This window comes from Colius striatus, chromosome 8 (assembly GCF_028858725.1).
Source record: "Colius striatus isolate bColStr4 chromosome 8, bColStr4.1.hap1, whole genome shotgun sequence".
Lineage (NCBI taxonomy): Eukaryota > Metazoa > Chordata > Aves > Coliiformes > Coliidae > Colius > Colius striatus.
The window spans coordinates 8,506,323-8,520,235 of record NC_084766.1 but is presented as its reverse complement, the minus strand read 5'-3'; the positions used below and the strand labels follow the sequence as shown (position 1 = coordinate 8,520,235).

General features: G+C 43.0%; 1 protein-coding gene across 2 annotated transcripts in view; it reads left to right on the top strand.

The window, feature by feature from the left end:
* The first annotated feature begins 3,706 nt into the window (after positions 1–3,706).
* BMPR1A (bone morphogenetic protein receptor type 1A) overlaps positions 3,707–13,913 on the top strand; it is an 80,410-nt gene continuing 70,203 nt past the window's right edge. For both annotated transcript variants that reach the window (XM_062001232.1, XM_062001231.1), the window contains exon 1: positions 3,707–3,851. The gene's annotated coding sequence lies outside the window, so the exon portion shown is untranslated. The remainder of the gene's footprint in view (positions 3,852–13,913) is intronic.

Genomic DNA, 13,913 nt, shown 5'->3' with positions numbered 1-13,913 from the left:
TGGAAAAAAGGCCAAATTTACATCATTTTAAGCGAAAAAGTTGTGTTACTGGCTGAAGGGCAATATTCTTTTAATATGTGACATGAAATATTTATTTTGGTAACAGTAACAGTAACTCATCTAATTGCAAACAGTTTTCTAAACTGTATTTGGACCACAGATTTAAGACACATTAATTGCAGAGACTGAAGGGAGGAAGATCTACAAAGATCAAGTCCTATCACATGGATGACCTTCTCCCTATATATACCTCTTTGTTCTTAAAGATCTTTTGATATTTAAGACGTGCAGTGATTCCAAGAACTAATAAGAAATTCCTGGAGAGGAAATTACAAAGAAAGCAGCTGGAAGACTCTCCAATTCATGATTTAATTTTACTTTTTTTTTTAAGTAACAGCTCTCTTAATCATGACAGTCTTGAATTGCTTTTTCTATATTTCATTGATGGCCTTCCACATGCCATCCTGGCCAAACATCGAATAAATATATCTTTATTTTCAGACCACAGTGGATTGAGTGTTGCTCAATTAACAAAATAAATACTTCACATTACCAAAACCTGATGTGTCCAAGTTTTTGCAAATTCCTAAAATCTTCATTGCATGAGACATCTATTGATGATAACTCAGTGGAACTCTGTATCTTTCTGAGTGTCATTTAAAGTCTTCATTGTCTGGTTTAAATAGGTGTCTCTGCCTATTTAAAACAGAACAAATTAGGTTTGATTCTTCATGGTTTAGTTCACTAAGAATAATAGTAAAAATCCTAGGTTAAATATTCAGTTACTTTGGGGAAGTACAATTGTGTTCTTCAGGCAGCGCAGAAAGAAAACTCTTCCATCATCAAGTCAAACCTCTCAATGTCAGGACTGGCCAGCAATCCCCTTCTCACACACAGACCACTCTAGGATTGTAAATAAGGAATTTTAATCTACTCACATTGTTTTCATACCTTTGTTGTAAATCCGTATGTTTCAAAATGATGGTTTATATCTCTATGAAATTGGAAACATATTGTAAGTACTGCACTGTTTTGAAAGACACCAGTACTTTCCATGCAGTGTTTCATCAGATATCCATCATCACCTAAATACTTTTTAAGGTTGTTACGGTTCATCATTTTAGATCAAGATTCAGTTCTGTCTCCTGCAGCCCTATTATTGTTATAATGTGTACTTTCACTGAGTTTATTCTGTGATTAAGACAAGTATTTACACAGTGCTTATTTATGGAGAGAGCAGGCATATTGGCCACAGCAATGCAAACTTCATCCTCAGCAACATTATTTCTGTATCTGTATAGGGGCTATCACTTGTGGAATCTCCAATGCACAAGCACCTTGAAAAGTACTAGCTGAGATGACAATTTCTGCGACATATAAATTTACTCACGGGGAGTTGGGCAAAAATAGTTGATCCATATCACACTAGGGATCGGATAAACGTCAAGGCTAGTGGCTTTTGCTAAATTCATGCACAGTGGATTTAAATCCATATCCAACATTTGAAAAGCACAGGACTCTATTGCCACACAGATTATTACTTAAAGAGACGTTTTGTTCTGGTTGGGAGCACACACACGCATGTTGCATTCTTCTTCCATATTGAGTGTCTATTCTGTTGCTACAATCTGATAGTAGACAGAGTGGAAGAACAGCAGACTCATATTTTCCTTTGAAATTATAAACGTAAGCATAAAGTTCTGTATTGCTTGGCACGAAAGCTGTGATTTTGTCTTTCTTGCAGGCCGTCTTTGTTTTGGACACTGACAAATTTTTCTGGATGATGGTCATTGGAAAAAAATTTCTCTAACCCTAGTAAGACAAGACCTGTATCACCACAGTATCTGGCCACCTACACTTACTAGGTGTGCCTTTAACCCCCTACATTTTAAAGGAGTCTGGGAAGTTGATAGGTTTGAAATTTTACTTTCTGTTTTGTTTTGCTATATATCTTAGTACCCAAGCTAAGCACCCACCTAACAATCTGTAGACATAACGCATGTGAACGGTATCACAGAGCCAGTGCACTCAGATTCAGAAGTGGCAACTTTGCAGTGGAGTACACAACATTTACAAGTCCTGTCTGATACTAGCATGCAAAAATGGAGCTAGACTGTGGAGAGATCAACAAAACAAGCAAGCTTGTGTTCCCCACAATATATGCACATGTGGCTATTAGGCACCGATAAGTGAGATCGCTTCCCAATTGGTTATTCTCTAGAAACAGTTTATCTGGGCAGGCATCTTGACACCAGCAATTGCTGGTGTGTCCTGAAGGCCTAAAGGGTGGTTTGGTCTGCAGCAAAGGGAAACTGAGTAGGTTTTCATGATCTTCATTTTCCCCCATAGATGGCTATGTGATTGATGTAGGATAACCAAGACCACATCAACACAACTGCTGCCACTTTATGGAGCAAAGCATTAAAACCAGCAGCCCAAGTGGGAACTGCATGCTGTCCTTGTCATATGACATAATCCCATTGAAGTTCCTTCAGCACTGCTTCTGGGAGATCTCATTTGCAGACAGACAAATTGCTTGGAAACACAATGCAAACTATGGTCTTCAGCAACCTTATCAGTAAGCAAAGAAGCTCACTTCATAAGTTTTAATGCATTTCAATCTAACGGGGCTTATTTATTTGAGAGGAAACTGGAAAAAAGCAAACAATTCTGTCCATTGGAATGGAATTCCATCCCTCATACACCACTGCGCTTTTCATAACTATTTTTCCAAAAGCTGAAAGGCCCATTTGAGGCCCTGATTTTTCCCTATACTGCTGCTGCTATTGCCTGCTCATTGCCCACTCCAGCTCACACACAGGCCCCCTTTAATTCACATCAAAGCTGCTACGGTAATCCCCCAATCCACCTACTCTGTGAATCCTGGCAGCTCGTCCATTTTCCATGGCGCCAACTCCACCAGCATCTGGATGGAGCTTCCTGGCTCTGTAGTCATACCCAGCCCTGGCTGCTTCTCAAGTCTCAATCCCTCTTCTTGACCAGGGTTGCCTTCATGACACCTCCTTAGCCATTTTTCACCCTCCCACCATTCCTCAAGGATCAATCCCAGCCTCTTCACTGGGAAAACCCTTCTCGGCGGCGGGACGAGATACCGTCAGGCCGCGGGGATGGGGGCGGGTGCCTGAGCAGGGCAGGGAGCCCAGCGACAAGCTCGCTCAGGCGGCGACTGGCTGCGGCCTGCGCTCCCGCCCGAGGAGCGACTACGAGGGGAAGAAAAGCAGGCCCGGCTAGTTCCTCCCGGCCAACTCTTTCCCGGAACGCCCCGCCAGCCCTCCTGCCCACAGCACGTGTTGAGGGCAGACTGGTGGAGGCGAGGGCCGCCGGGGGGCCGCGCCCCGCCGCTCTGAGGGGCGCTAACGGTTCGCCCCCGCGCAACGGCGGCCGCGCGCTCCCGGCCGCGAGGGGTCGCGCGCCCGGCACCCTTGAGGGGGCTGTCGCGCGCCGCGGGGCGAGGCGGGCCGCGCGACGACGTCCGCCGGCGGCCGCGGCTGCTGCGCGCGCTCCCGCCGCCCCCTCAGCCCCCGCCGTGCGCGCGGCCGGAGCCGCCGGCTGCAGTGATTGGAATCCGGCTCCTTCCCGCCCCGCCCCGCCCGCCCGCCGCAGGGACGGGCTGCGCCGCGCCGCGCCGGGAGCGCCTGCCGGGACAGAGCCTGCGCCGAGCCCGGGCCGTCCCGCCCTCGCCCTCCCCCGCCCGACACGCACCCGCCTTCGCCCCCGTCTCACCGGAGCCGTCGGGGCCCTGGGAACGGCCCGCGGAGTGCGGCGGGGAGCGGGCCCCGTCCCCCTTCGCCTTCTCTCCCGCCGCGGACGATGAGGAGCCCCCACCGCCGGTGAGTGCGGGGTCGCGCCGGGCCGGGCCGCGAAGGCCCCGGCCGTGCGTGTGTGTGTCCGAGGAGCGTCGGGGCGCCCCGGGCAGCGCCGCGCTGCGCCGCCGCGCCCCTCCCTCGCCCGGCCGGGGGGCGCGAGGCGCTCCTCGGCGCTGCCTCTCCCCGTCGTCGGGCGTCCTTTTTCCGACGGGTTCTGCGCCCCCTCCCGCTCGCGGGACTCACTCTCCGTGGCCTGGCCGCGGGTAGCACCGTCGAACGCGGGCGCCGCTGCGGCTTCCCCGTCTGGCGGCGGTTCTCCCGCCCTGCCCTTCTCCTCCGGGGGATTGGGAGCTCCCGCCGCCCTCCCTAGCCCGGCCTGACCCGGGGCCGCTGGCGAGGGTCGGGCCGCGGCCCACGGGAGACTGGGTGGCCGCCGCGCCGGCGCAGGGGCTCCTCGGGGCCGGCGGTTTCCTGCGTGGGCACGGGGGCCGGCGGCACGGCGCTAGCGCGGGGGGCCGCCTGGAGCCCTCGTTGTGTTCTCTCGCCGTGCGCTCCCCCCCCTCGCTCCTCCGCGTCTGCGCCCCAGTGTTGTAATCCAGGGCTCGGTGCCGAGCAGCCCCAGCCGGAGTGAGCGGCAGCGCTGGTCGTGAGAAGGGTGCGCGGAACAAGGTGCTTCGTCGTCTTTTTGTGCGAGCTTTAAACAAAGCTTCGCGCCGGCTTTCCAGATCTGCTGCCATTTACCGATGTGAAATAAAAAATTAAATCCTAATCTTTGCAGGTTCCCTGACAGTAGAAGATTTTACTGTCGAGCACCAGTTATGTACAATGTTTTTGTAACTGATTACAAACGCTCTCTTAGAGGATTTAAAAACATCAGTGACTCTTTACCACTCTTAATCAGCCACTCTCTGATTTTGGCAAAATTAAGGGTGAGTTCAGCAGCACGGAATGGTAGTAAGTTGTGGTTATTTCCATGCAGCAGTGGCCTGTCACTTTGTGTCGAAAGTTGCATGATGATTCTTCCCAGCATAAGTTGATTGTGGTTCTGATTTATATTTTTGTTCTCTGTGGACAAGTGATTATTTTTGAGCTCCTTTATCAAGTTAGCGTCCAGGCCTGTTATTTGTAGGAGTAAGGAGAGAATCTCCTTCTGTAGACAGGAAGATTCAGATGGATTGAAAAAGTTGCCTGGTGTGTAGTAGAATTTAGTTCTGGAATAAAGAAGTTAACAGGAGAACTATTTATGTGCAGATACTTTGTCCAGTCCATAGCTAGAAATACCCCATGTTGTGGCATTTGTACCAGTCTGGATGAAGTCCTTCTTGGCAGTGTGTTGGTCCTTTGTTCTAGTACTTTTGTTCTGTTTGTAACTGAGGTTATTCGCCGTGTTTCATTTGTTATATGATTGTCTGTGTATTTTGTATATATTAATGTACAGACATACAACCTAGTAGGCTTTGAGTTCTAGTCTGAAATTTTGTGGAGGATCTTCTTGCACAGCTGCAAGATTCAGCTGCCAGTCCTTGGTATGTCCTGCTGGCTGCTCTGCTCCAGGGACAGTATAAGTGGCTGGATCTCAATCTTTTTTTTTCCTTTTTAAATTGTGAAGTAACTCAGATTTGAAAAAGACATATGGATGTGATCTGGTCCGGTGCCTGTTAAATTAGACAAGGAAGCTATTGGTAAATTGCAAGCCTCAAATAGCAGCTTACTTGGAATTCACTGATCAAATAGGTGTTTGCTGAAACAGTATTTATCTAGAGCGTAGAGTTTCTTAAAGTCAGCATATGGGACTCAAAGCCTAATGGTTTTGATACTGCCCTGCAAATCCTGGCAAAGAGAACTGTGTGTTTTGTTATGAGAATTAAAAATAGTGAATATGGTAGAGGGTGTAAATGAGACATGGATACATATGATTTTTTTCTGGAATTTAGGATCTAAAGTGTAACTGATGTAACCAAAGTAATTAACCTTATTCTTTATAGTAGTTGTGACATGTTTATTGAACTGCTCCGAGTCAGGGCTAACAAAATTTTGATCATGTTCAGGATTGAATATGGTGCTTGTTCAGATGTGCAGTAAACAGCACTGGCTAACTTCTTTCAAAATGGACATGTTTGCCATAGATAAGCGTTACTGTTGTATGAAATGTCATGGAGTATTGCATTGCAAAGAGAAAAGGATTTTGAAGAAGCAATAGATAGCTCTGTGTTCTACTTCCCAGAGTCCTGAAAGGCAAGCAGTTCATACTGGCTATAATAATATTTCTAAAGAAAAAAAGTGTTTTGAAAACAGTGATACTAAATAACTCAAATTAATGGAATCTCTCCTAAATTGAGGCAGTCAGTGTAACTAAAAAAATCTAAAAAATCTTTCCAAAGCATAGTGGGGCACAAACATGCAGATAGGGCATCTGGCTACACCTCTTTCACAGAAGGGATCAAACAACAGATATTAATGCTTGCAGCAGCTTTGATATAGCCAGGTCTTCCAAGAGAAACAAACTCGGTGCCTTCTCCCAAGTGCTTAAAAGCAAACAACTCAAAGAAAAATAACACCCCTCCTTTTCTTTTTTATTCACCATCGTGGCTGGTAACTTTTATGATAAGGACAGTATCTCTTTCCAAGAGCATCTAAAGGTCTGACACATGGAGCCGCAGTGACTTTTTTTCGTAAATTGCTTGAAAAGCGTGGAGGGGTGAATGAGACCAGACAGTATATGGCAGGCAATGTGCTATGAATGTGTATGTTTCTCCCTTGCTTATGTCAAGCATCAGTTTGAAGATCGGTCCTTTCTATCTGGATATCTGGGAAGGAGTCTGATATTTCTTTACTCTTCAGAAAAAGAGGCATATATTTGGTGCCTGGGATTCTCATCACTTACTCTTCTGTAATCTGTAAATAAATGACAGAAGGAACGCAATAATTTAAAGATCTATCACCTCAGTTTTACGTGGGTACAGATGGAATACTTCCTTGTTTCAGCTGATAATATTCCCAAAATGTAGGACTTGGGAGGTGGGTGCAGAATGCATGTACTTGGTGTCTGCCAGCAAACTTTTCCTTTCACTGCTGCTGATTTAGTGGTTCCAATTGTCCCTTTCTTGGACAAGATCTACAGAACTCTGCAGCTGCCCCACCACACTCATGCTGATGATGCTTGGTCCTGATGATGTCTTCTCTGCCTTCCATGATGACTAGTGCTTTAAAGGGGAAGCATAAAATTTTTCTGCCTGGTTTTCTTGCAGCCTTTTAAAAGCTGTTGTGAAATCTAAGGGTTTATTATTCTCAGGAATAAAGTAGTTTTACTTGTTCTGAAAAATATTTTAAGCTGAAAGCAAATGTAAGGTTTAACCAGCTATATTGTGTCCTCTAAATACAGAAATAGTATGGTGATCTTTGAAATTGGGAAAAAAAGTTGAAATAGTCACCTCATTTGTCTTCATTGTACAGAAAAACATTTCAGGTTCTGAGTGTTCTTACAGAGAAGATACATGGAATAGTCATTTTGTGAACAATTCAGCCTAGAAACATCTGTTCAGGACTTTGTCCTCTTGAGTATGTAATGCTCAAGATACTTAGTTTGATACAAACAAATAACTGATGCACCACTAACCAGGCAATCGACTAGGGGACGAACGGCCAACTTGCCAGCATGGTCTTCATTGTGAATTAGCTTCTGAGCACCTCACTGCATGTGTTTGCCGAGCCTATTAGGTGTATTTTGTGCCCACCTTCCCGCAAAAGCAAACAACTATTCTACTAGTCTTTGACATATCTTCAGTATATATTTTGAAATTCATTGTAGTAGGTTTATGACACTGACGCATTTTAGATTTTCATATATTTAATATATTGAGAAGACGAAGAGCTTTGTTCATATTGTGGTAGTGATAAGATGCATGAGTTTCAGGTTATGACACTGTTGTTTCAGCTGTACATAAACAGTATGAAAAATATGATCATTCTGTTTCAGATTTATAATCTAGATAGTTTTATTTCCTGTCCTTTTTCTAATGGATGTTTTGTAGTTGCCTTCCCATTTAATTTGAATTTGGGATGTTTCAGTTAGGTTTACTGTTTCACGATGGTCTGGTTAGTAAAAATCAGAGTAAGTATTCAAGTAGGAAAATCATCTCTGGTTGATGATTGTGATAATGTTCATAGATTGTGTATGCACAGTGAAAGGAGAAGCAACAGTGAAGTTGGTAACACATTGCTCCAGTATGTTACTACCTCAGAAATTCTACAGTGACATGTATTGTTACAGTGAAAGCAGGAGTTCTTCATAAGGTTCAGCAGCTGAGTCTGCTGCCTGTGCCAAATTCACTGGTGGTTGTGTTCATGGGGTGAAAAAGTGTTCAGAGTAGCATGAAAGGTATGAACTTTATTTAAATGTTTTAAAAGGTTTTGATAAGACAAAATCTGTTCATAGGGTACATACCTGCAACATATGACTTACTGAATGCTGTGATGCTCATTTTTGTTTCCAAAATAGAATGTCCCAAAATGCAGGCATAGTACTATAGTAGACAATGTAGTAGGTTTAAATGGCAATTTTAGTAAGTGATGAGTTGTCTGTACATTAAAAGGAGAAAAGTCGGTATTGCTAACTCATCTCTGTGGTACTGTAGCTTAATTTGCATCATATGTTATAACAATGCTTTCTACAAAAATTTGAAGTAACTTGAATTTTCTTAGTGTCTCCTCAGATAATTGCATCAGTCAAATTTATTGGCATAAAACGTGGAAGCAACTAGCACTCCTTTGTGTCTGTATTCCCTCATTTGCTATTGTAAAGAGAAATCTGTCAATCTTGTTGTGTTTTGACTGATGAAAATACAAGCATATGTAGCAGGGATAAGTCATGAAAATATCAAAGAAAGTCTAAGATACATACCAGGATAAAGACCTGGTTCATGGAAGTGATTTTCTTTTCACTGCTACAACTGTTGAAATGATCTAAATTTGCATTTCTCTTGTCTTTATAGTGTTAATTATTGACAAAAATGAAAAAAATTAATAAAGTTTCTAGGCCTTCACACTTTCTCTGTGAGAGCCTAATCCCAAACTTGACTGGAAATCAGTAGGTGGAATCCAAATGACTTCTGGAGGACTGAAGTCATCAGACATTTCACTTCTTCCAAGAATTAAGATTCTGATCATGAAAGATTTGTTGAATGAGTGAGTACATTATGTGCTCAGCGTTGGAATTTCAGGAATATAGAAATGGTGAATAAGCTCAGATAAAATTTTCTCTTTTGCAGGGGTATAGAGAGTTTGAAAAAGAAACATGAATATAAGTTGTGAGGAGTCATTCAACAGGAAGAATGGATACTAGAATTAGGAAATACTACATCACCTCCTTGTCCCCTATGCTTGGATATGAAAGAACTTGGAGAGTTCTCTTATGAGAATGAGTTGGAAGACGAGTGAACCTCAGTAACTGAAAATGTGAATGAGAAAACCAAAAAGCTGTGTAGAACATGCTCCTCTTTTCTGTGTGTCTTTCTTCCTGGAAATTAGTATTTTACAGAATGCCTTGGGTTCAGGCATTCACACTCTTCTCGAGGTGGACCAAGACACAGGCCTTGCAGTTGTCAGATACTGCTTTGGACAACTGACAATTACGTGACAGGAGTGGGACAGGGCACAGGAAGGTGCTGCTAGCTAAATGGGGTGCAGCCATTCTTTATGGACTGTCTTCTCTTGAGATGATTGAAAGGATTTTAGCAGTAATAAAAAATCCCCAGATAATAGAGGATATAGGAAGTTTTATTGGAAATGTTATTTGTATTCCTTTAAAGTATTTTTTAAAAATTGGTTTTAGTAGCTTCTGTCTTGGAGACAAAGCAAGCAATTTCACAGAACTAAAAAGTGAGGGTTCTTAGATATATTGGTATATTTTTCTATTTTTCTGTATTTACTGGTTTACAACTCGGTTATTATTGTGAGCTTAAAATTAAAATGAAAATTCAATAGGTTTTGCAGCCAGTCTGTCACATTTGCTGAGCTGAACCACTGATCCTACTAGTGATAATTCTTCTTTAAGACTGAAAGTGTTGACTAAAATTTAAGACACAGTATTGTGTGCCCTAATCTTCTACTTTGGTTAGATAAACAGAAATAATTTTGAGCCGTGCAAACTCCATTTAACTTTTTTAACTACTTTTGCATTAATCCATTGTTTACTGAATTGAATTGACAATCAGTGATACTGGTTTGCACTAATCTTTATATGATTTGTAAAGCTCTTTTTGTATGTGCTTAGTTAATTTTTTTAAGTTTACAACTACAATTAATTGAATACAACTTTAAAACGAAACTCTGGAATGTTGTCTTACTCAGAAGTTAGGACAGAGGGCTCTGGTGAAGTGTAGGAACATTCCCATATAGCTGATATTCTTCAGTTTCCTGCTCTTAAAATTTCATGGAAGGAATGCAGTTAGAGACTTGCCAATTTGGATTAAACCAGCAACTGTGAAATAAAACCCGACCCAGACAGGACCGTTTTTATTCAAACTCAAGCCTCTGTTGAACTGTCTGTTTTTGTTCTGCCCCGGCCCTGCTTCACTCCCCCACCTCTCTTCAAATTCACAAGTTTTTAAATGTGGAGATGTTTCTAATTTAGAAAATTATTTTGGCATAATGAACTAAAACAAAAAGGAGGGATCTAAACTGAGGGAGGTCAAAAACCAGATGGAAATAGAAAATCTGAAAACATCTAGTAAAAAAAAAAAATCACCCTTGAAATAATGGAATCTAAATGCTGAAATTATACATCTGCTCGGCAGCTGTGCATTCCTTAGCCAGAGGTTCTGCTGCAGAAATGGCATTAGTCAACTTTGAGAAAAAGTTTCAAATGCCGTTGTATAATATTTACATCTCTTTGTAATACTTTCAGTAATAGTCTTAGGAACCTGGATCAGAGTGGGGAATAGAGGTGGAGAGAAGAGCTGCTGAGCTGATGTAAGAATTTCCTTCCTTGTCCTTAAGCATCTGGGGTGCGTATGGTGGTTTGCTGCACTGGAATTCTATTCTTTTCTTTCTTGCTGGTTCTTTATGAGTTTCTCTTAATTTCTGCTGATTTAATTTTAGGTGGTAGGGCCTCCTGAGGATTTGAAAGAGCAGAGATAGTGTTTGGGGTAGGGCAGTGAATGGGCTCAGGTAGTGGGTAGTGTGGATGGACCATCCACAACTGATGAAAGTGCAGATTAGATAAATGGACAGTGACATAGATTGAAAACTGGATCAGCTACTAGATTCAAAGAATTGTGATTGGCGATATGAAGCCCAGATGGAGACTGTTCACTAGCCACTGTGCCACAGAGGTCAATGGTGGTTTGCCCTATGGTGCAGCATCTTCATAAGTACCCGAATGACGGGACGGAGCACACCCCTGTCAAGTTTGTAGGTGATCCAGACTGGGAGAAGTGTTTGATAAGCCAAGTGATTGTACAGTTGCTCAGAGGGGACCTGGATGGACTGGAGAAGTGAGCAGAGAGGAACATCATGAAGCTCAATCAAAGGAAATGCAAAGGAAATTCCGCACCTAGGGATACAGGCTGGGGACTGACTGACTGCCTGCCTGGAAAGCAGCTTTGTAGAAAAGGATGTAGAGGGTAATACTGGGCAGGTGGGCCTTTGCAGTAAAGAAGGCCAGCACCCTCCTGGGCAATATTAGGGAGAGTGTTGTGGACGAGTTGAGGAAGGTAATGATGTCCTTGAGCTTGGCACTAAACACTGTGTGGGAGACACATCTGGCCAGCTCGGGGCTCCAAGAAAGAAACTGGCAGGTACCCCTGCTGCAGACAGGTGCAAACAACCTTGGTGGAAGCAAGTGACAAGGCCTGTTGTGTTCTGTGTGTTTGGAAGTAGTGTGGAAAGGGGAGTGGACAGTGAGGTGGTGAAACTTGTAGCTGATACAGCTGTTCTAAACCGGCTGTAGCAGTACTGTGAATGCCTGGGTGATAAAATATCAGATGAGATACAGTAAGTGCAATGTAATTTAATTCAGACAGAGGAAAAACAGTAATGGGCTCTAAATTAGGTATTAACACTTGTGGAGATCTTGGATAGTTTTCCAAACAGCTCTTCACTGTGAAGCTCCCAACTTTAGATGGCACCTATCTGTTTCCACGTTTAACAAATGCACTCCCTCTCTTCTTTTTTCCCTTTGACTGTGTGTTTCCACTATCATTTTTGTATTTATGTAACTATGGCCAGGTGGAAGGTTGGATTTGTTTGCTCATCTGGCTGAAAACTAACCCTAAAAAAACCTTTGGGTGTTCAGTAGTTGCAGTTCACCATGAGTAAGGGAAGAGAAGTAAGGGGAGAGGAGGGGCACCACTTCCTTCTGAAGTGCAGTCTTAGATATACCAATTTTGAAGCAGCATCTATAGAGCAATTATAAGGTTTTTTAAAAATGTGATCATGCAGCTGGACACATTTATATATGGACATGCATATTATACAGTTCTGGTAAAACAATTTCAACAATCTCATTAAAACTAGCAGGTAATTTTTTTGTTAAGTTTGTTTTCTTTCTTCTCTCAGCGGTACAAATGGTTGTGGTACCAAATAAACTTGAGCTTCAAGAGTCAGGCAAAGGGTGATGAGGGAAATTGTGATGGTAATCTACCAAATTAAGTGAAATTAAGAAACTGATGGGGGATGGTTTTTTTCACCATTTTTTTTCTACATAGTGTAAGGGAAGGACAGGTTACAAGTGCAGTAAAACATAGAGTTTCTTTCCTTCCTTACAGTGAATACTTTATTTGAAGAGTTGCTGCCAGAATGTGTGGCTAGGGATGAAAGTACAGTGCAGATTTATGATCATGCAGATTTGTTGAAGGATGTGTCCATTGATGGCAATAGCACAGTGTCCAGTCAGGAACTACACAGAATCCTGCAAGGAGCAAGGGAGAACTCTGTTCTTCCTTCTTTCCCAGCTGCTGTAATAGCATGCAGTGTCACCGAGGGCTCCGCTTGGCTAGACACCAGCTACAGTGCAGTAGGCTAATTCGCATGCCTTTTATCATACCCACACACACCCAGGCACGTCAGCTCCTCTGCTGTTACATTCACTAGTGTCTGCAACGCCTACAGCTTTTTTTTTAATATTGCACTGGCTTCTAGCTGCCTTCATTGACACATCATTGAGTTTGGTTTCATGATATTGCCATCAAACATAAAGTAACAAGTTTTTAGTGTCTACATTATCTCAAACAGTTTCTGTTCAGGTATTTTATTTTGCTTATTGTGGAAAAACTGATAGTGTAGTTTCCTAAGGACTGGAGCAGGGCAGCCAGGTAGACTTCCATTGATGTCTGCAATGAAAATACGCTTGATGAATAACTAACTAGCAGATTAAGAGGGCTGTTCAGTTCTACAGATAAGCAAGCCTAGCAGCTGGGTACACTCGACAGGCCAGTTCTACTCCCTGTTAATGCCACTTCTGTGTGTCCTGCCTGGCCTTTTCCTTTACAGCAGCACTGACTGCCACTCCTCTGATGCTGTGGGAATTTAAACTGTCTGAAAGCTGATTACCTTTTTTTTTTGTTTATTTTTCTCAAAAGACTTCACTTCATGCCTGCCTAACTGCAGTTTTGGGGGCAGACCAAGTTCCAATGTTGGTGTACAGAACGAGAGTGCTCCTTCCAGATGGAGCTTAGCTGTAGTGTAATGTGCTTGTGCGTAAGGGTACCATTCAAGAGTGTTAGCTGTTTTGGAACCTTTTTTTTCTGTAGTTTGAATAATAGTAAGCCCGTGTAACTTCTTACTGTGTATGGAGTATATCCCCCCCATCTCCAAAGCAAAAAATGAGTTGAGCAGGTTTGCTTTCATATCTTCTTTTTTCTCTTTGCTCTTCTGCTTTTGCAGTTGCTTCCTTTGTTTTGTAGTTTTGTTAAGTGTTTCTGATGTAGTATGTAATGTTTTGGATTTTGGCGAATTCCTAATACCTGAAACTTCAAAGACAAGCTGCATGTATCAGCAGGCTTGAAGATTAGATGTCTGCTGAGATTATGGAGTACATGTCACACAGTTTCAGTTTCAAAGGTCTTGAGCTGTGTTAATGTTCTCAGA